At 41.9% G+C, this 22,310-nt stretch overlaps 1 protein-coding gene across 3 annotated transcripts in view; it reads left to right on the top strand.

The window, feature by feature from the left end:
• MKX (mohawk homeobox) overlaps window positions 1–22,310 on the top strand; it is a 119,655-nt gene that overhangs the window by 66,489 nt on the left and 30,856 nt on the right. The window lies entirely within an intron of this gene.

The raw sequence follows: 22,310 nt of genomic DNA on the forward strand, positions 1-22,310 counted from the left end.
ATGCCTTCATAGTCATGAAAATAAAGAAAACTCTTTGAATGAGAAGGTGTGTCCAAACTTTTGGTCTGTACTGTATATATGGCAATGGTATATTGCGGACCTGCTATAGGAGATCTGGCACACCCTATAAATGGTTCTGTATGCACAGGTTACAGAATACATTTAACCTAGTTGGATCATAGACCATACAAAGTTGAGTCCTGAGCACCCTATACTACCGCTACGACTTTGGCTATGCTAAAATGTTTTAAGAGGAACCTGATTCATTCTGCTCTTATGATGGACAGCATAAAATGTGGACAGGCTCCCTCATTACATTGAACTCAAAATCAATGCAAAAAAGGAATCTTCCATCGTTATTCGAAAATATAGAAAACACAGAGATGAAAGCAGAAAAAACGCATTGGTCGACGCGTATCTGACCCTAACTTGGTACTTACTCATAACCTTTAACAGGCAGAAGTTGGTAAGCCTGTGGGTGTACAGGCACCACCTATGATTTGCATATAGCAAGCATTTAAAAACGTGATCATACAAAACAACAAAAAACATATAGACACATGAATTAGCAGTCTACATCAATAATATAATATCCAATCTGGACCTGCCTACAAGAGTTTAAACCATGGCGATGAACAGTATTTAACAAAAATATCAACTTCAATCTCAATTTCAGGATAAACTCGATTCGCCCTGAAGCCGAATTTCCTCATGCTTCGTGGTAACGAATCGATGTAACCTAAAATAGTGTAATAAAAAACAGGCCGGCCGCTGCCATTTTGCTTGAAGATCTCGCATGAAATCCTGTGCGCAATGACTTCACCATTCTGACCGGCTTGAGGACATCATCACATGCCGTGGCAGATTTCGCACCAGATCTTCAATCAAGAAGGTGGCCTGTGGCAAGCAAATGGATGAGGTGGAGGTAAGTATGATTTTTTTTTGATTTTTTTTAATTTTATGCTCTGTTATTCCTATCAGATGCACAATTGCCACTCCCTGTCATTGCACCCACTATTTACAAAGAAATGCGATTTGCGAATGACTTCATCACGAAGCAATCTTTATTGTAATTCGGCGAAGCAGCTGAATAGAATTTTTGAGTACTTTGCTCATCTCTAAATGAGACTCGCGGTTCAATTACACCTGTCTCCTGTCACCACCACTTACTGGCAAAATACCCTTTCAATGCCGAAAAATCTGGAAATGTAAAAATCTAAAAATTTTATTTGAAAAAAAAAAAAAGTTTAGGTGCATTCGAAGGGATTAATCGTATCTGGATTAGTGGCATCTCTGATCCCTTCTTTAAAGGGGTTTTCCCATCTGAGACAATAGGGGCATATCGCTAGGATATGCCCCCATTTTATGATAGTTGCAGGTGGTGGCTGGATTACCCCGTGTTTCCTGGAGTCTGGCCACCACCAGGCGCTCTCCCCATACAAGTGAATGGGAGCGCACCGCACTTGCGTGACCAGCCCTCCAATTCATTTCTATGGGGCTGACGGAATTAGCCAAGCCAGTGCTCGGCTATTTTTGGCGGACCCAGAGGTGGAGCCTTAACCTATGAGAGAATGGGGGCATATCGTAGCGATATGCCCCCATTGTCTGTGATGGGAACACCCCTTTAAGTTTTCGAATAGTGCAACCCACATAAGCAATCTGGCATGAAGTGCAGTATATCTGATATACAACATGTGTAGTAACACAATTAATGACTTTTTTAATGACATTTAAAATTTTTTCGAATACATCAGTGTGATCTTTCTATTATGAGATTTTTCGGCACTGTAAGGGTAAAGCACCCTGTACGTGCTGGTGACTGGAGACGCCTGTTATTGAACCGTGAGTCTCATTGGATATTTCTATTAAATACTGCTCATCCCGACGGTTTAAACTCTCCCTCAGATTTGATATTATATTATTGATATAGACTGCTAATTCACGTGTCTATCGTTTTTTATGTTATGTTTTTAAATACTTGTTTTACGCAAGTCATAGGTGGTGCCCATACACCTACGGGCATATACATTTCCAACTGTTAATCTAGCATCAGGTTATGAGCCCAGGTAGGGTCAGAAACACCCCAACCGATGCATTTTTTTCTTCTGTGTCTTCTATATTTTGGATTAACTAGGGAAGAATCTTTTTGTATTGAATTTAAACTTCTGTATCTTATTTTATTTGTGCTGGACCCTCCTTTTTCGCAGTTCAGTCTGTTTGCAGACGTGCTGAGCTGATTGAACATTCATTTGTCTCTCCCTACTTGCCTATAGGAAGAGAACTTTAAAAACAAGGCGAGCCGAGCGGGTACAAGCCAGAGGGGGCGGCCGGCAGACTCTTCTCCTGGCTTTTTAAAACTATATTTTCCATGAAATGCTGCAGAGTTTCAGAGTAAAGCATGCGGTAGTTCATGGAAATGGGGGAGCCTGTTGGCATTTGATGCTGCTCATGGTTAGGGCAGCGTGACTCTGCTGACAGGTTCCCTTTAACACGCATTCATTATGAGACTGATGGCTGCTGTGGGATATCGAATCCCAACCCACAATGCTACTTTTTTCCAACTTTGAGTTGAAATTGGTTGTTTTGGTAAGGACAAGTACTCTACAATGTCAGATCTGCTGTTCGCTCAGCCGCTTTCTTTTTTCGGGTGTATGCATAATCAGCCGGGGTGTATAATAGCTTAGTCCTTTCTGACAAGTAATTCAGTATAGTTGACCCTTTGCATAACTAAGGCTACTTTCACATCAGCGTTTTTCATTTCTGCTATTGAGATCCGTCATAGGATCTCAAAAGCGGAGGAAAACGCATCAGTTTTGTCCCCATTCATTGTCAGTGGGGACAAAACTGAATGTAACGGAGCGCACTAGAATGTGTTCTGTTCTGTTGCGTTCCCATGGGATACTGATTGAGATGGATTCGTCATGAAACACAATGCAAGTCAATGGTGACGGATCCGTTTTTTCGAACACGAAAAAAAACGGAATCAGATCCCATTGACTTACAATGGATTTAGAGACCGATCCGTCTTGTTCATTTGGGATATAATACAACTGGATCCGTTCTGAATGGATGCAGACGATGGTATTATATGGCTACTTTCACCCCAGTTTTTTTTGCTGGATCTGTCATGGATCAGCAAAAACGCTTCCGTCATAATAATACAACCGTCTGCATCCGTTCTAAACGGAACCGGTTGTATTATCTCTAAAATAGCCAAGCCAGACTCGTCTCTAAAACCATTGTAAGTCAATGGGGGATGGATCCATTTTCTTTTGTGTCCCCATTGACTCACATTGTGTGTCAGGATGGATCCGTCTTGCTCCGCACCACATCGCTGACAGAAAAACGCTGCTTTCAGCATGGGGACGCAGCCAAACGGAACGGAACGCATTCTGGTGCACTCCGTTTCGTTCAATTTTGTCCCCATTGACAATGAATGGGGACAAAACGGAAGCATTTCCCCCCGCTATTGAGATCCTATGATGGATCTCAATAGCGGAAAGGGAAAGCGCAGATGTGAAAGTAGCCTATACTGGATGCGTTTCTGCTGAACCCATGAAGGATCCAGCACAAACGCAGATGTGAAAGTAGCTTAAGATGCAGCCATGAGAAACAAAGTTCTGCAAGTTTACCTGTGAAGTGGTAATGTTGTACTGTTTGTCCATGGCTGCCTTGAGTATAAGTGTGGTCGACTTGGTTGCGGGTCCAGGTCTTTGATCTTTTGAGAACACAGTAATTCCACAGCACACAATGAAACTAAACAAATGTGATTTGTTGTATCAAACGTTCAAGCCAGACATGTATTCTAGCAATGAAAGATTCTTAACATTAACAATCTGATGTATTAGGAGACTTTTCTAAACAATCGAAGGATGTGTGGAATGTCCGAGGGACATCACAAGCATGTTAAATGTTACAACAAGGCTCTTGACAGAAGCTCATAAGCAAATCCGTCTCCACCTGTTCCAAACCCATAAGATGGAGAACTCGGTCAAATTAGTTTAGAATGGCTAAATGAAAACATAGATCCCAGGCAGTTCTGGGAAGGTGCACTGTTCCAGACTGAGATTGTCTTTGGCACTGCACTATGGGTGGAATGGATAGTGTGGTTTGGATGTGGGTGCAGAAGTGGATGTGCTGTATTTGGATTTGTGAGTGTGACTAAAACCGAAAAAAGAGGGGAGAAATGGATCCAACAACGGGTGGAGGCAGAACAGACCCTGGAATGAGATCAGCTAAAATAAATATAGCTATAGAAGGTAAAGTGTATTTGCATTCCCCCAAGGAAACATGTATTTTCAAAGTCTTGAAGCATAATGATTACATAAAAGCCATTTAGATATGTTGTTACAGTGTGTTTATGAGTATTGAGTGCACCAAGGGAAAATGCATATTGTCTGCATGCAGGGTTTCTAAAAAATGATCACATGTGGTTTATAGAAAAGCTTCTAACAATAGTACTTCAAGATGTAAGACTTATTCTGGAGGGATATGTAATGGGGTTCCTCAAAGGCAGCACTTCATCAGTCGGCTGCTCATCTTGATCAGTTAGGCCCCTTTCACACGGGCGTTGCGGGAAAATGTGCGGGTGCGTAGCGGGAACACCCGCGATTTTTCCGCGCGAGTGCAATACGTTGTAATGCGTTTTGCACGTGCGTGAGAAAAATCGCGCATGTTTGGTACCCAAACCCGAACTTCTTCACAGAAGTTCGGGCTTGGGATCGGTGTTCTGTAAATAGTAATTTTTTCCCTTATAACATGGTTATAAGGGAAAATAATAGCATTCTGAATACAGAATGCAAAGTAAAATAGCGCTGGAGGGGTTAAAAAAAAATTAAAAAATGTTTAACTCACCTTAGTCCACTTGATAGCGCAGCCGGCATCTGCTTCTGTATTCTTTCTTTAGGACCTGGGTAAAGGACCTTTGATGACGTCACTCCGGTCATCACATGGTACGTCACATGATCCTTTACCATGGTGAATCACGATGGTAAAAGATCATGTCATGTACCATGTGATGACCGGAGTGACGTCATCAAAGGTCCTGTAACTGTATTTAATGCTCACCATAGGTCCTTCAACAAAGGAGACACAAGGAGATGCCGGGCTACGCGAGCAAGTGGATTAAGGTGAGTTAAATTATTTATTTATTTTTTTAACCCCTCCAGCGCTATTTTACTTTGCATTCTGTATTCAGAATGCTATTATTTTCCCTTATAACCATGTTATAAGGGAAAATAATAATGATCGGGTCTCCATCCTGATCGTCTCCTAGCAACCGTGCGTGAAAATCGCACTGCATCCGCACTTGCTTGCGGATGCTTGCGATTTTCACGCAATCCCATTCACTTCTATGGGGCCTGCGTTGCGTGAAAAACGCAGAATATAGAGCATGCTGCGATTTTCACGCAACGCATAAGTGATGCGTGAAAATCACCGCTCATCTGAACAGCCCCATAGAAATGAATGGGTCGGTATTCAGTGTGGGTGCAATGCGTTCAACTCACGCATCGCATACGCGCGGAATACTCGCCCGTGTGAAAGGGGCCTTAGTGCTTATTTTCATGGCCACATTGTGCTATCCTACCATATACTGCCTAATCAACAACCTGGAGAAGTCGCTTATCTCCATCCTCCTGCTGGGTACAGCACCACACAGCGAACATATGGATCACACTTTTCCACCAGGAAAAGTTGGGCATTTTTGGTTGAAAGTATATTATGTTGATAAGGCTCATCCACGTGACCGTATGAATTTTGCAGTCCGCAAAACACGGATCTGCAAAAAAAGGGATGAGCCTGGAGGTTATCAACAAACTGACTGACAGATCTAAATTTACTTAAAGTACCTCCATTTTCACCCCGGCAGCCCCCCCTGACTTGAACTGCTCCGATGCTCTCCTTTGCCCTGCGCTCAATCGCGCAGGGCAAAGGCATTTTTAGGAGTTCCGCTGACGTACCGGGGCTCTCCATGGGGCTGCCAGGAAGCCCGGTGACGTCACAGATGGGCGGGATTTAGCGCTGCCCTAGCCAGTAAAACGGCTAGGGCAGCGCTAAAGCCTGCCCATCAGAGCCGGTGACATCACCGAACACACTGCTTTCCGCCCGGCAGTGTGTTATGATAAACAAAAGAGCCGTGCCCTGCGCGATTTAGCGCAGGGCAAGGGAGCGCATTGGAGCATGAGATGCTCTGATGCTAGCCTCACGGGGGCTGCCTGGGTGAAAGCAAGGGTATGTCCGGGTTCAGCTCGGAACCCGGACAACCCCTTTAATAATTATATAATTATATTACTATATCTTATTGGTGCTTGGAGATGTGAGTCTAGTGCTAAAAGTCACCTATGATCCATTGCACATTTTTTGGCAAATTAATTATTGTCCATGTAAAACCCCTGACTTTAGGGTGCATGGAATACCGACCACAGTGGCAAACACATGGGGCACCAGGAGCTCTGCACAGGATCTGTCGTCTTTTGTGAACCTCTAGAGATATACTATGGTAACTGGTGGTAGTCATTGCTTGACTAAAGCATTCTTGTGACTACCGGACTATTTGTTACAGTGTATTATTGTCATGTATTTTTCGTTTCATTTGGCTGACCATTTGATATTCAGTTAGTGGATGTATCGTGTACCAATAAAAGTTGTCTTTTATGCTTTTATGTGTGCATATGTTCTGGCAGGTGAGTATCTTCTGTGGGAACAAAGGATCGCCTTATCTTCCATGAAATTCCATGAAATTCAACATGACGTTCCTTTCTTCCCCCCGTACTTCAGTAGAACAAAATCGCATTCTTCCTGTTTGTAATTGAAGAAAAATAATTCTCAGAATTATATATTAAACTATATGAATGAACATTTCCATAGGTTTTACATGTTTATTCTAGTTTTTCTAATATATAACAAAATACCACTTTTTGGAATTTCAGCTTGCAATTTTTTTTTGTAAATTGACACAAAGTGAAATCTGTGAAGGGTTATCTACTCATTCCTTGAATACAACGAGAGTTGAAGGTCCCTGATAAATGATGACGTCACTCGATTTTGTCATCCGTAGTAATGGTAGCGTTTGGCGCTGACACTTGACACCGCCGAGCGATTGTGTAATTGTTTGCGTGAGGAAAGCACAAACGGTACCAGTCAATAGCCGCGCACAAGCAGCAGGCTGAAGACCACATGATGTGGAAACCTTGATGTTCTGCTGTTGAATATCTTCGAAATCTGTTTCAAATGTAAAATTGAAAAAGCTCAGTGAGGGTGGAATTCCAAACGCTCATTATTGTGGTTGGATGTTTCTGCTTTCTGTCTGCTACCCCTTCCTTGCCCTTTCCTCAATACAATACTTGTTCTTATTAATTTCTCTAGAGCAGGCTATTGTGAAATCCTGTCTGAATCCTCATTAACCCCTAGGCGCGCACATACTGGCGCTACAGCCCTGTTTGGAGTACTTACTGTTATTATTTGGTTCACTCGTGAGTAGAATTTATGACATTGATTTATTTTGCTTGAAATTTAATTATGTGCTTACAGGCTGGGAATAATTTGCTAGTATATTGTATTGTTTACTAGGACACGTCTTCTGGTGTATCCTCAGGGAATATATCTGCTCTGAGGTTCTCTTCCTTATGGCAGTCAGAGAGTGCTCCATGCTGTACGATGGTGAAATCATCCAGCTAGGGTACTCTGGATATGTATTATATCCACAGAGATCTGTGTGTGTAATCAGCATTATAGACAAAAGCAGACTGCCCATAGACCCTACAGGGACATTTCCCAGTGGGGCGATGACCAAGGGGCCACCCGAGCCCTCCACATGGCCTCTGGCCAGGTACTAAATGATCTCATGATCTCAGCATTAATTCATTCTAGGAACATCATGTACTTATGCGCTTGGCCAACAGCCACATGTGCCCTACTGAATTCTACTGAAGCACTGTCCTCACTATGGTTATAGGGCAGTATTTTATGCTGCACTGTGGTATTTGGTTTTGCTGGGGTGGTTTTTTTGTGCTAAGGTCAGGGGCAGACTGGAAACTTACAGTGGCCTTGGAAAAAAATAAAAGTGGCCCCATATTGTAGGCAGGTCCAAATTAACAGAAGGCGGGGCCAGCAATACCGTAGCATAGGACCAAATACCAGAGCAGAGCACAAAATACTGCCTCAGCAGAACCAGATAGGCTGAGAGAATCAGATCTTTATGTACCTGGCTGGCGGACAAAAGGAGGGCTTGGGTGGCCCTCTGGGCAACAGCCCACCAGGAAATTTCCCTGTAGAGTCTATGGGAAGTCCGCCCATGGCTACGGTACTACAGTATTGCTGGCCCCACCCACTTATGTTGTTCCTGCCGACTTGTGTTGGCCCTGTCTATTTCTGTTGCCCCACCTTCTGTAAATTTGGACAGATAAAACATTTTCCAAGGCCACTTCAAGTTCTCAGAACGCCTCGGCTGGCCTTGCATCACCTCCACCTCTCACCGTTGCCACTCCCTCCTTGAGTGAGATTGACAGGCACTGGCATTCTCACTGCTCCATTGCCTGGCCCAGGAATCCCTTGCATGGTCTGGCACAGTGAAGATCTCATGTGGTCATCCTGGCTCTGAGATTCTCACTGCCCATGCGTGGATGGTACTGCCAGCGGATCGTACGTGGGATTTCAGGGCCCTGTCGATCTCACTAGGTGTCAGACAGTCGCTAAGTGACAGACAGAGTCTTCATGCAGTAAGTTCGAAATGGTTGACTAAAGATGCAACTTTCCAGGTTAGATTTTCCAGGTCAAAGCTATACCCGGACATACCCAGAATTTCACCCAGGCAGCCCCCCTGACAAGAGCATCAGAGCAGTTCATGCTCCGATGCTCTCTTTTGCCCTGCGCTGAATCATACAGCGCAAAGGCATTTTGTGGAGTTCCGGTGATGAACCGTGCTCTCCTTCGGGCTAGGGCAGCGCTAAAGCCCACCTATCAGAGCCGGTGACCTAACCGAACACACTGCTGGGCAGAAGCCTCCGCCCGGCAGTGTGTTATAGTAAATAAAAGAGCCCTTGCTCTGCGCGATCCTGCGCAGGGCAAGGGAGAGTATCGGAGCATGAACTGCTCCCATGCTGAAGTCAGGGGGGGCAGCCTGGGTGAAATTATGGGTATGTCCAGGTTCAGCTCTGAACCCAGACAACCGCTTTAATGTTTTAGATTTGTGATCTAATATAACTTTTTTGGTTTAAAAAATCTTTAAAAATTCAGAATGGTCATTTAAAGCATGTTTTCCACTTGTAAACTACTGTACAATTTTATTAGAGCTATTTAGTTTATGAATCATAGTTCCTAAAATAATCCAATGAGCCTGAAATAGTGAATCATCCTGAGTGGAAGCTTTATTCATCTCTATCCGCTAGCAATGATGAGTAAGCCATTGACTGGCCATTGCTGTATAGACACTTGTAGATAAAGAACAACAACATTACGGTACTTTTACAATATATCCAGCAATTATTGCAGCTCTCCCAAAATAGTTTCTCCCCCCCATTTTTATCATTTCTTAAATGATCCTTTACAGCTGGAGAGGGATGCTTTACATCCTGTGATCAACCCCCAGCAGTTATCACTTATCCTTTTCATAAGTTAAATATATGTTGATAATGGAAAAACCCCCTTAACCCACAATCTTACAACATGCCGTAAAATGAGATGCTTTTTTTTTTTTTTTACCAGCCTGCTGTCTAGTGGGATTGATCAATAGATGTCAGCATGGGTGAAGACTGGAACATTCATAATTTGTTTTCACACTAAATGTCAAAAAATTGCAAATTTTTGTAGCTCAAGAAAATATTTGTAAAATTTAGTATATCACTTACTGATGTGTCTTTAATACCTTTTGTGCTTGTCAATATCACCAGTGCGCCATTGGGGTAAAATATCTAGCATTTTCTAGTGCTGATTATCAACTAAAGTTTTTTTTGAGGAACCTAATATTAAAGACCCATCCTCAGGATAGGTCATTAATACCTAATTGGTAGGGGTCCGACACTTGGCAGCCCCACCGATTAGCTGTTCACTGTAGCAGCCAGTGCTAAACTAGCCCTTTAAACATCGGAAACACGGCTCTGTTCAGAGTGTAGTGTAAGCGAACCAGCTCGCCACCGCCACCTAGTGGAAGTGGTTTCCTATTAAGGTCCAACTTTACTTTACAACAAGCCTTGGGATTTGACAAAGGAATATAGTCAAGCCTGATATCAATCCGTAGACAACTGCTTTGGGGTACTTGCCCCACGTCAGTACAGGTTAGGATTTTGGAGGGTTCAGTGCAATGCCTTGGAAGCAGCTTAGGCAGGGTTGTTAGGCTACAAAAACAAGTTATCTAATGTCCACATTAGTTCTTTATTTAGAAGGCAATGAAACTGCTGTTCTAGCAATTTAACCTTGATGTCCATATTTTTTACATGTCCGTTCAGTTTATTAGCACCATACAGTACATTCACTATGGAATGGAGACTGAACAACGTGTAGCCTATATGTACAGCTGTGTCCTTCCTTACCTCGATATGTCCTGATGTGTGTCAGAAGATGGCCAGCTTGTCAAATAGCATGATTATTGAGATATTGTGTCACGAGATGTCTATGTGAGACCACCAAGTGGTTGTGTTGTAAATTGCTGCCTCTCAGAGGTTTGTGATACGGTGTTGACTGGGTTTCATGAGAAATTGGAGTTCTTCACCAAATTATAAGTAGAGTAAGAGTTGACACATCTGTATGACCATACTGGATTTACTTTTGTGGGTGTGCATTTGGACCCTATTGTGTCCCTGGGGGCTGGAATAAAGAGGAAACAGTTCTATCATTGATCTGTCTCTATGTTTTTGGAGTGTGGAAGGAAACCTGAGCACCTGGAGGAAATCTGAGGAGAACCTATGGATATGTCATCAAGCCTTAGTGTGGGACACCTGTAAACAGTAGTACAGTACTTTAGTCAGTACAGAAATCGAATGACCCTCCATGAGTAGCAAATTCGGTGCACTCTGTGTGTCCAGTACTTGCTACTAAACATCTGCTGCCTCCCAGTACTTAGAATATCCTAGCGACTCAGACTTACGAAGAAACCGGTTAATAATGCAGCAATTTGGTCCTGTGCCAGAGTGCACGAGACAGCTGTGCTTCGTTGAGCGTACTTACGGTACCAACCACTAATTATTGTGGTAACCTTTGTTAGAAGGTTAGAAAAACTCAGCGCGGTGTTAGATTTCCTATTTCACCGTGTTTTCTTTATTTTTGCATTTCAGGTAACGGCATTAATTATGATCATACTAAAACGACAGTCATAAATCTTTTCATATGGCTTACTTTCAAGATGTCATTTAAATGGTCTCATTACTAGGACCCCCAGACACTGAACCTCATAACGAGACACTTTAACAGGTCGTTTTGTCCCGCAGTGACGATGGCGTAATCTTGGTTCATTTTAGGTATGCCGTATGAATGTGGAAAAATATTAAAAACAGAAGCACCTCTTAAAAAAATATCATTGTTATTCTATAGGGTTCAAGGAAGTGCCAGCGGCGCCCAACGTTGTACCGTAGCGTATTCATTTTCATAACGGCTTTTTAATGTGAAAGCTTTTTCTTATAAAAATTTGATGCTGAAATATTATATGAAAGTTGTGAAAAAGTAAAGTTTTTCTTAGAGACGCTGTATTTTATATATTAGAGTATTCATTAAATAGTGCTAGATTTATCATCAGAAATGAGCTATTATTTAACGTACATTTTATGCTAAACATTTTTTTATAATTTTTGTTGATTTCTTTTTTCTATGCCATTATCTATTATATATATTTTTTTAAATCCTTAAATCCTAAAATTGTGCAGTTTTCATAATGGCCACTAGGTCTAATAATAGGTCAATATTTCCTGTTTAGAGGTTTGCTTTACAGCAGCCATCATGGGGCATAGACTCAGTGGACAGGAGGGAACCTCATAATCTTCTATGCAATATTTTTTAAGGCGTGCTCTATGAGATGTGCAGAGGTCAAGAGGTTTTAGATAAGCTGTGATATCACCTATTGTGAATGTGTATCCTGTGTTATCTGTTTGTAATCCTGTTTGTGTGGATATGGAGATGACTGCTGAAAAAGGGATCAGTACAGAACAGGAAGTCTTTATATAACATCTATATATACAGATGTAGCTGGGTTAACACTCAAACTCTTAACTCAAATTGTGTTTTCTTGAAATTAAAAAGCAATTGAAGGTGTTTGCTTAACGCATTTAGTTTAGATAACACATCTCATAAAGCATGAGTGTTAACTCTACTACATCTGTATATATACAGTGGGGGAAATAATTATTTGACCCCTCACTGATTTTGTAAGTTTGTCCAATGACAAAGAAATGAAAAGTCTCAGAACAGTATCATTTCAATGGTAGGTTTATTGTAACAGTGGCAGATAGCACATCAAAAGGAAAATCGAAAAAATAACTTTAAATAAAAGATAGCAACTGATTTGCATTTCATTGAGTGAAATAAGTATTTGAACCCTCTAACAAAAAAAGACTTAATACTTGGTGGAAAAACCCTTGTTTGCAAGCACAGAGGTCAAACGTTTCTTGTAATTGATGACCAAGTTTGCGCACATTTTAGGAGGAATGTTGGTCCACTCCTCTTTGCAGATCATCTCTAAATCCCTAAGGTTTCGAGGCTGTCTCTGTGCAACTCTGAGCTTGAGCTCCCTCCATAGGTTTTCGATTGGATTAAGGTCCGGAGACTGACTAGGCCACTCCATGACCTTAATGTGCTTCTTCTTGAGCCACTCCTTTGTTGCCTTTGCTGTATGTTTTGGGTCATTGTCGTGCTGGAACACCCATCCACGACCCATTTTCAGTTTCCTGGCAGAGGGAAGGAGGTTGTCGCTCAGGATTTCACGATACATGGCTCCGTCCATTTTCCCGTTTATGCGAATAAGTTGTCCTGTGCCCTTAGCAGAAAAACACCCCCAAAGCAAAATGTTTCCACCCCCATGCTTGACGGTGGGGACGGTGTTTTGGGGGTCATAGGCAGCATTTTTCTTCCTCCAAACACAGCGAGTTGAGTTAATGCCAAAGAGCTCTATTTTGGTCTCATCAGACCACAGCACCTTCTCCCAGTCACTCTCTGAATCATTCAGGTGTTCATTGGCAAACTTCAGACGGGCCTGCACATGTGCCTTCCTGAGCAGGGGGACCTTGCGAGCCCTGCAGGATTTTAATCCATTGCGGTGTAATGTGTTTCCAATGGTTTTCTTGGTGACTGTGGTCCCTGCTAATTTGAGGTCATTAACTAACTCCTCCCGTGTAGTTCTAGGATGCTTTTTCACCTTTCTCAGAACCATTGACACCCCACGAGGTGAGATCTTGCGTGGAGCCCCAGAGCGAGGTCGATTGATGGTCATTTTGTGCTCCTTCCATTTTCGAACAATCGCACCAACAGTTGTCACCTTCTCTCCCAGCTTCTTGCTAATGGTTTTGTAGCCCATTCCAGCTTTGTGCAGGTCTACAATTTTGTCTCTGATATCCTTGGACAGCTCTTTGGTCTTTCCCATGTTGGAGAGTTTGGAGTCTGCTTGATTGATTGATTCTGTGGACAGGTGTCTTTTATACAGGTGACTAGTTAAGACAGGTGTCCTTAATGAGGGTGACTAATTGAGTAGAAGTGTCTAACCACTCTGTGGGAGCCAGAACTCTTAATGGTTGGTAGGGGTTCAAATACTTATTTCACTCAATGAAATGCAAATCAGTTGCTATCTTTTATTTAAAGTTATTTTTTCGATTTTCCTTTTGATGTGCTATCTGCCACTGTTACAATAAACCTACCATTGAAATGATACTGTTCTGAGACTTTTCATTTCTTTGTCATTGGACAAACTTACAAAATCAGTGAGGGGTCAAATAATTATTTCCCCCACTGTATATAAAATTATTAGACTTAGTAGTCACTATGAAAACTGCATGATTTTAAGAAAAGAAAACACTTCTTAAGGGGATTGTCAGAGAGTTGTCCCATTAGCGCAGAGGTTCTCAACCTTTTCTCGCTTATCTACTTTCAGATATGGCAGGTGATGTGCACGAGGTATTAAATTGAAAACGTCTATTAAATAGTTTATTTGGCCGCTTAATAAAAAAAAAAAAAAAAAAAAAAAAGGAATTGTTTAGAATAAGTAATACTCACCTTACCGATCCTTCGCGGCACATGTTCTAATGCTTACTGGCTCCCCTCTTGTCTGACACCATTATGAGTGAATTTTTTGTAAATTTTATTGGCCGGACAACCCTTTTGACTCTATGATTGATGCCGCAATGGTTTTTTACCCCAATATTAATTACCACTGATGAGTTTTTGATGCTAGGGGCAAGTTTCAGTCATACTATGATCTCCCTGTTGCTATTAGTGCCTAATCATATATTTAGAGCTGCCTCCAGCTAGGGAACGGCCAACAAGGGGCCCCAAGAGTCACATGTGACTTCCAAGCCACAGTTTGGGGAACACTGTATTAAAGTATATGGACATTACAGCGTTTTCTCCCTTGGTGAACAAGAGTAGCTCCCACACAGGCCGACCTTAACAAAACCTGTATTTTGTGGTCGCCCATTCAATCGTTGCCTGTGGCCACTCGCCTTCTTTATTATTTTTGCATACCTTTCCAATACTTTCCCCACATTGCTCTGAAGACTCGTTACCCCTTTCCTGGATCAATCTGTCACTGCACTGGCCACCTGCAAGTTCCTCTACGGCAGGGATCAGCAACCTCCGGCACTCCATCGGTTCTGAAACTACAACTCCCAGAATCTTCCTTTCACTTCTGTGGAAGCCAAGTACATGTGCATGCTGGGAGTTGTAGTTTCACAGCAGCTGGAGTCCCGAAGGGGGTATGAAAGATGGACCTGTGAAAATAAACTGATCACTAGAGCGACGCCATTCAAGCTGAGAATTGCTACTTATGCCATACCCTATTCTAAAGTTTAGCTATTGCTTATTATGTGTTTTCTTACCTTTATGTTCACATTCATCCCTTTTTGACTTTCTTCTTGCGCACACTTGCCCCCATCGGCAATGGCGTACACAAACGGTGAGACATGACTTTTTTCTGTTCTCTACCGAGAGTAACATTTACAGCCCATTTAATGCCTTCTGGCTGGTAACAGCAGACATTTCAAATAAATGCCGTTCCTTTTCGTTTCGGAGTGTTACTGTCCTTTTATTACATGCTCCATTTAATGTGCTAAACTTTATTCAGTTCCAAATACCGTATGCTGTGATCCTCAAATTCTGCTAGTAAAATATCTGATCTCTGCCACCTCATTATGCACCGCATTCACATACAAAAGATCTTACATTTTGAATAAATAGCAGAACTAGCAAAACGCAAGATTGAAAAGTGTAGGAAGCACTTCCCAGTGATATACGGTCCGCCACGGACGTTTAACTTATTACGACACTCCATTGAACAATTTTTTTTTATTTTTTTTTTATGGTTAAAAGCGGCAGTACTCAGACTGAAAAGCTAAATATAATTTGGTTTTAGTAAAAATGTTCTATAGTTATGATAATAGTGGAACTTGGCAGCCAAACAGCTAATAAATTGCCCTCTCCACAAACGTGACTGGAAAGTATAGACTATTTTACTGTGTGCTTTAACATGTGGCGGTGCATGCTAGACCTCGCTTTGTCTTTTCCAATGGAAAACTAACTTTTTTTGTTAACTGAGCCCTTGTGGGAATTTTTTGAAGTAAAGAGTAAAATAATTCCATTTTCTGTGCCAAGAATTTTTTTTTCTGCTCCTTTTTTATTCCCTTGCAAACCAAATTATCGATTAATGGGGCATCTCACAGCAAATGCAGCAAAGATGTTTTTTTACCCTCCAGTCAGAGGTTAAATCAATAGTTATTGGTAGAAGCAGGAGTACAGTAGATGAAGAACAGCTGTGTAATACCGACATCATGCAGCCCCCCTATAATGACATTTTTAACTCCTGCCGCCTTCTGACAAACAAATTTCGCACTACAGGAGAATAATAGAAGATACTTTGAAAGCAGATAAAGAAATGACTACATTTTTGTCAAGATGGGAGCCATTACATTGGTGCAAGGGCCTCAAGACACACCACACATGAAAGTCGAAAATGTCCCCCTTCTTATTATTTCCTTGCAGCCATTCCTACAAGCTTAAAGGAGTTTTCTCACTTCAGCAAATGGCACTTATCATGTAGAGAAAGTTGATACAAGGCACTTACTAATGTATTGTGATTGTCCATATTGCTTCCTTTGCTGGCTTGATTCATTTTTCCATCACATTATACACTACTCGTTTCCATGGTAAGATCACCCTGCAATCCATCAGTGGTGGCCGTGCTTGCACACTATAGTAAAAATCACTAGCCTATGAGCGCTCCCACGGTCCTGGCCACCAATGAGGCTAGTACCTTTTCCTATAGTGTACAAGCACGACCACCACTGATGGATTGCAGGGTGGTCGTAACCATAGAAACGAACAGTGTATCATGTGATGGAAAAATTAATCCAGCCAGCAAAGGAGACAATATGGACGATCACAATACATTAGTAAGTGCCTTGTATTAGCTTTCTCTACATGATAAATGACACTTGCTGAAGTTACACAACCCTTTTAAAGACTATGGACACATTCTGGCAAAAAAAATTTTTATTGCATTTTACTCATTTTGGTCTATAAAATAATTTTATTTTAACATTTTCAGAGTTTTTGTGATACATGCAGTTAAAGGGGCTGTCTCACTTCAGTAAGTGGCATTTATCATGTGGAGAAAGTTAATACAAGGCACTTACTAATGTATTGTGATTTTCCATATTGCTTCCTTTGCTGGCTGGATTCATTTTTCCATCACATTACACACTACTCGTTTCCATGGTTATGTCCACCCTGCAATCTATCAGCAGTGGCCGTGCTTGCAAACTATAGGAAAAAGCAACGGCTTCTCTGGTGGCCAGGACCATGGGAGTTCACATAGGCTGGTGCTTTTTCCTATAGTCTGCAAGCACGGCCACCGCTGATGGATTGCAGGGTGGTCATAACCATGGAAACGAGCAGTGTGTAATGTGATGAAAAAATGAACCCAGCAAGCAAACGAAGCAACACATTACAATAACAAGACATTAGTAAGTGCCTTGTATTAACTTTCTCTACATAATAAATGCTATTTGCTGAAGTGAGACAGCCCCTTTAAAAATCTGTCTATTTGCAGTCTGTCATTCTAGCGTTCTGATGGCTCATGTGAAGCCTTATCTCTGGTCTCCTGACCTCATAAACACTCATTTAAGCCATATTCTTATCAGTTGGATAATAGTTTAGTTATTATGAGGTCAGGAGATCAGAGAGCTTCAGATGAGCCATCCGACCTCAATAGACTGTAACATTACACTTTTTCCATCATCTGTGACTTTTATTTTTGAGCTCTCACACCTACTGGTCCTCTCATTGACCATATTGCCAGTGCAAGTGAAGTCAATCGTTCTGCTTTGAATGTACACATGACCTTTTTTAATGTGTAACTAAAACTCATTTTTTTCAATCAGATTTTTTAGAATTAACTGATTTTTTGTTGTATTTTTTTTAATATAAAAAAGTTTTGACGGGGAGAGCTGAAGCACACCCAAGATGCTGACATTTCCTGTTTGCTGCAGCTGAGTTCTCAGCTTTTCTGTGTAGACTGGTGCAAAATCAGTAGAGGACAGTGGAGTTAATGGGACTCTTTCATGACAAAAACTCATGAAAATAAAAGGGGGCCCCCTGCTCGGAGCAGAACCGAGAGGCATTTTCGCTGCAGGGGAAATAAATGTCTAGATGTGGCTTTTCTCACCAATAACAGATGACAACCAGTGGCTGGAGAAGACCGCTTTGTTTTAAAAAGGGTTTGTCTACATTAAATGACAGAAAAATGTTATTCCATTCTTATTGTAATGTAATAACGGCTCATCCACATTCCAGTATGTAGCTGTGCTTTTCATGGCTTAGCTCCATTCATTGTGCCTGGGTAAACATTGAAGGAGCGATGATCTTTTGGTGATCTGTGGGCCCTCCATTATGGGCTTTCAGTATTTTAGTCTATTAAAAACACTTTAAATATCGAAAAGTAATAATAAATAAAACTAATTAATGACCCATAGAAGAACTACCATTTTCAGTAATATTACTGATTCTGTATGATATAGTGCATTCCATAATACTAGCTAGAGATACTTATAGGCAGGGGCGTAACTACCATAGCAGCAGACCATGCGACTACTATGGGGCCTAGGGTAAGAGGGGGCCCAGTCTTAGTTGGGTTAACCTCCTCTTCTACTGGAAGTGAAAACTTGGTCAGGACTCTACCCTCTAAAGGAACAACGTTTAGCAAACGAGGCAGTGGAATAATGGCCCAAGGGTCATTGAAAAGGGTTTAGGCAGAAACCCTTCTGTCCTGTGTGGGGGGCCTGGTTTAATCCTTGCTATGGGGCCCTTACTTCTCTATGTACGCCACTGCTTATAGGGAATGTCCAAGATTAGTAAAAATAAAAAAGTCTGCTTATTTTCTGGAAACAGCGCCATTCATGACCTGAGCAACAATATCCGAAACATCCCATGGGTAAGCGTGGCGCTATTGCTGTAAGGCCCTTCAACATTAAAAAGCTCTTCTTGTGTTTAGGGTTTATTACCTTTTTTAATTTTTCAGAAGGTCACGTCAGTGTTAACATCTGCACTGAAATGCATAATCTCCAGGCTCACATTTCTGTCACTTTATTAACGTCTTTTGGAGATATCGCGGTGAAACGTGGCAGCGTTATTTCGTTCCAAATTGGCCAAATCTAAATGGAAGGCTGTTGTCAAACCGCACACCAAGTGAAAGCTGCGGCTCTGACAGCCACATTATATTTGGATATTTTTGTTTGATTAGTAAATCACTATCAGTTGCATAACACATAAATGATGTCATGTCATATAAAGCGAAAAGGATGAAAACACTGGCAGGATTGCATGTCTTAATAGGAACATTCAACTCTTGATTTTCTGATCTGCTTTAACATCTGAAGCTGAAATATGTCATGTATGTAACCATGCATTTCCTACACACATAGTAATAGCTTAAAATTTACAGCAAAAACTAGAAAATATCAAGATCTGAAAAGTTACATTTATTTTGCCACAAATTCATGTAGCAGATAATAGATTCCAAACCAAGTTATGTCTTTCACTATGGTAAGAAATGATAACTGGATTCAAAGACTGCTGTTTCCTCCCATTACCTTTTGGAGGAAGTGGTCCTCTGAAGACAAATATACTCCAGTTGTGAAATAATGGTGTTCCCTGGTGTTTAATCTCTGATGTGCATGTCCACCTCATGAGGTGGTCGCACATGCCCGGTTCCATCCTTCAGATGCCACCAGTCATAGCTACGGTTAGAAGCTGGAGATAGCTGCAGCAGAAAGGTCACATTCCCTATTATGCCTCCTGAGAAAGGACAGGCCCCCTGAGCTGTGATAGGGAGAGATCAGCAGCAGAAAGGACTTGCCCTATGAGCTATGACGGAGTGAGAGCTGCCTCTTAAAAAAAAAGGACATGCTATCTGAGCTGCAAGCTTGAAATCAATCTAGCAGAGCAATGGATGAGGAGATCTCTGGTTCCATGAGAGGTACAGGGCTGGTTTTAGCTTTGTTAGAAAGAGATTATCATGTACTATATGATGTTTGATTTTCATTTTTCACATCAATCATGGCATAACCTCTTTAAGGAGTAAAGAGGGGCAGAGGTTCAAAACTAGGCAGTGCCCCTCTCTGCATGTTTAATCTATGTGATATATTATTTATTAGCCCTAATTTATAGTTTGTGAGAAGTGTAGTTTAACGCTTATGTCAGTGTCTCCTCCTTAGTAAAAGTCAATATAACCGGCACCCTGACATAACTTGAACTGAACAAATCCAGAGACTGAGGAAGGATAAAAATGTACTGGGAAATGAGCGATACCTGAGGAATCAGTAAGTGTTTCGCTTGAAATATCTATGACTGACGTGACATTCTCATTTAGGCCTCTTGCACACGGCCGTGTCCCCCCCCCCCCCGTGGCTGTATTGCGGCCCGCATACAGCGGGTCTGCAATACACGGGACACCGGCCGCGTGCATTCCGCATCACGGATGCGGACCCATTCACTTGAATGGGTCCGGAGATACGGAACGGAACCACGGAGTGCTTTTGTGGGGTTTTGTTCCGTGCTTCCATTCTGCAAAAAGATAGAACTTGTCCTATCTTTTTGCAGGATGGACGGATCGCGGACCCCATTCAAGTGAATGGGGTCGCGGTCCGCATGCGGCTGGCCCACGGTTGGTGCCCGTGCATTGCGGACTGCAATTTGCGGTTCGCAGTACGGGCACGGCCATCACACGTTCATGTGAAAGACGCCTTACTAATATGTACAATGGAATAGTTGAGTGCTTGTGATCAGGGACTGTTCAAACGTGTTTTGTCACTGTTTAGGACAGGTTCGCATTGGCGTTATAACGGAATATAACGGAATTCTAGGACGGAATGCAAAACGGAAGCCTTTAAGAGGAATTCCGTTTTGCTCCGTCCTAATACATGTCTATGGGGCCATATAACGATTCTGTTTGTTTCCGTTATACATGACGGAAAAAATAGTCCTGTCGACAGTGATATGAACTCAGCCTAAGATTGCTCAAGAGATCTGTGAGTCTAGTCAGTGTCCTTCCAGTGTGTATGGACAACTCCCTGGGGTGAAAACTTGGATAATTGAGTGTATCTTAGAAATGAGACCATATAAGACGTGTATTTCAAGAAAGACCTCACAGCTCACCTGACATGCCTGTTCTAGTAAATAATTGGACTTCCCCATAAAATAACAATTTGGAGCATCTTTTTTTTTTTTATTCTATGTAGTGCCAGTCCTCTGTTATTCCTCCTAGTAATTTAAAAAAAAAGTTTTTCCAATTGGAAATTAAAAAAAAACCTGGTTGTTTCCAATCGGAGGTGTTTGTAAGTGGTCTGACCTTGCCCAATTAGTCTTGACAGTATGTGATTATGCAGGGACACATCCATTTGACAATGGTAACACCCAATAGTTAATTTATTTACACATTAAAGAAACAGAACAATGCAGAGTTCTGACAAGACATGACCCATAATTGTTATTTTATAGAGACTAAAATGGAGGCTGTCGTGTTATAAAGTGAAAGTAAGAAGCCTGGGAATGTGAGATCATCCATAATACTATTCAGCCAGTCAGTCTGCAGATAGCCATCCCCTGTGATGTCACAGCCCTATCAACTGCTCAGTCGCCACCATTGTCCTGTGAGCTGGGCATAGGGAGAGACATGACAAGAGCTCATGCGCTAGGGACAGTGTTGCTGAAAATGATTAATAGAACAATATTGGAGAGGGAGACTGCAGGGACAGTGTGGGTAGAGTGCAGGGAGACTACCGGGACACTGCAGGAAAAGTGCAAATGTAAAGACGTAAATGTAATTCAATACCAATAAGATGGAAGGATTTATTATTCCAGTGCCAGTGAGCCAACCAATACCATCCAGTCTGCACCCCTTAGGGGGGGCAGGTCTTAATGGTGACCTTCCTCATCTATTGCTGGCGTTACTTATTCCAAGTAATCCTTCTTGGTCTCCATGTCCTAGAAAAGTCAACAAGATGCAGAGAGAGGAGGAGCTGGATGTTCCTGATGAAATATTCTCATCGATATTAGATGATGTGGAAAAGGAGGAAAAGCAGATGGCAGAAGAAGGGCTACCACCTGTAGGGCAGGAGAGCGCTGTGGTTGGAGATATGGGTACAGTCCCTGTTCAAAAGTGTATTAAAGTTGCAGTGTGGCCATTAACAATGAAGAAGGACTATACAGTGCGGTCTTCATTATTAAATGAAAGGCAGCTGCGCGCTAATTAGCCACTCGGTGTGGCTGTACCCTAAGGAGTGGGCTGGGTATATCTGATTTATAGCGATTCGTGACAAATTCATTCGAAACAAATAACATTTCTTCTCTAACTTTGGTTGCCGTATCGAATTTTTCAAAACTTCCCTCATCTCTAATAACATAAAATCCTTCTTCAAAACCTCAGCAAATAACTCTCATTTGGAATTGAGAGCCGACTTACAAAGTACGGACATAAAAATCCCAAATACTTTATAATGTCTCCCTGGTGGACAAGTGGGATCACGCTGAGAAACATGTCATTCTTTCTCTATTAGCAGTGAGGGCACACCTTGTTTTATGCTTTGAGCCCTGTCTTTCTCTGCTCTTATTCCACTTTAACAAGGCTT

Source organism: Bufo bufo, chromosome 5, assembly GCF_905171765.1.
Source record: "Bufo bufo chromosome 5, aBufBuf1.1, whole genome shotgun sequence".
Lineage (NCBI taxonomy): Eukaryota > Metazoa > Chordata > Amphibia > Anura > Bufonidae > Bufo > Bufo bufo.